At 45.5% G+C, this 1,675-nt stretch overlaps 1 pseudogene; it reads left to right on the forward strand.

Annotated features, from left to right (window-relative positions):
- Positions 1 to 11: 11 nt before the first annotated feature.
- LOC132009278 (rRNA-processing protein FCF1 homolog) lies at positions 12 to 610 on the forward strand (annotated as a pseudogene).
- The last annotated feature ends 1,065 nt before the right edge of the window (positions 611 to 1,675 follow it).

Raw genomic sequence — 1,675 nt, forward strand, 5'->3', positions numbered from 1 at the left:
CTGAGATCCTTCTCCGAGAGAAGGACAGATTAAAACCTAAAAAGAAAGAAAAGAAGGATCCCATGCACTCAAGGAAAGAGAAGTCCCCCAACATCCCTCCTGCTTTTTCCAATATAAACACACAGCTGGGCCGACTTACCACATCCTGGTTGGTACCGACTTTATCAACTTTTCTAGTTAGGCCAAACTTGACCGGTCAATGATGGACGGGCTGTGTGCCAAGTGTACCAGTTGTACAACTGACTGTGTAATGGCTGAAACTGAGAAACCGGGGTGAAAGTATCAAGAGGCTCTAAGGATTGTGAAAGAGCCAAGATTCAAACGATTACCACATACACACAAGACAAACTGCAGATGACTGCTCAGTACGGAAGTAATTCAGAGTGTTACACTGTGGCATCAGCTGACCCAGACCCAGAAGATTGCTGGAGTTCCCATCATGGACATCTCTAACCATATAGACGACACTGAGCGAATGCCAGATGATGACAGAGCCCCTCACTCCTATGTCTTAATAGAGTTTCTCAGCTCTTCTTTACCAACTTTTCCTGTTGCCAGTTCATACAAGCAATTCTCCTTACCCAGTTCCTCTGTTCTGAGCTATGGCTAAAGACACTTTTTTATGTTTTGAAACTGATTATCTTATCTTGTACCATTTTACTTTTTGTTGCATCTTTTTATAAATCAGATGACCGCTCACAAGACAAAAAAAAAAGGAATGGAAAGGAAAGATCAAAAGGGAGGACAACAACAACAAAAAAAAAACAGTTATTTTTTGCCGGGAACCCTTCTTACAAGTGCCAATCAGATAAACTTTATCTGATGTTACATCGTCACAACTCCTCATCAGGGAAAGTAGTTCACATAAGAAAATTTCTCTATAAAATGAGTTCCAGGCTTACATTCCATATTTGGCTAATTAGAATTTCATTACGATGTCTGTCTCAAACTGATGCGGAAGAGAATGGAATCTTGTCATCAAGACGTGACATCAAACTAAGAACCCACAGGGTAAACACTCAGCTCCTGTGATACAAAGACAGCTCCTGGGGATGGGCGACCCTGCGCAACAGTGGCTGACCTGCGGGCCTGCAGCTATCTGCCGTCTGTCACTCTTCCCTCTGTCAGCTGCTATCTCCAGCCGCCGTCAACAAAGTCCACCTCAAACAGCCATCACTTCCCTCTGGTCCTGTTTACCATAGCTAAGCTCCAGGCCAGGCATCCAGATCACCAGCCCTGTGGGAACTTCTTCTAAGGTAAGAGGTGGCCCTATTGGTGAAATGCAGGTGCCAAGGCATACGGACATTGGGCCATCTTCTGCGCTATTCTTAATGTTCTGATTGTCCCACTTCCCTCAGTTCCCACCTGTGGCCTCTGGAAAGGAACATATTACAGTAGGATTTCCAAGAACTGATGCGTGGGGGTCAGGAGATCTGGCCTGTGATTGGCCCCAACTAGCTGTGTGGCTTTAAAGGAAGTCATCACACCTCAGGCCTCAGTTTCCTTATCTGCAAGCCAGGATGGACTAGAGTCTTTTCAGAAGAGCCGGCAAAGATCACATAGATAAGCACCACCTCATTATATTAACAAGCAAACAGAAGGCCGGAGGCAAGTGATTTGCCCCAAGCCAGACATAAGCAGGCAGAGAGCAGAGCCGAGGATGGGACCCACATCT

Source organism: Mustela nigripes, unplaced genomic scaffold, assembly GCF_022355385.1.
Source record: "Mustela nigripes isolate SB6536 unplaced genomic scaffold, MUSNIG.SB6536 HiC_scaffold_10786, whole genome shotgun sequence".
In the NCBI taxonomy this organism is placed as follows: Eukaryota; Metazoa; Chordata; class Mammalia; order Carnivora; family Mustelidae; genus Mustela; species Mustela nigripes.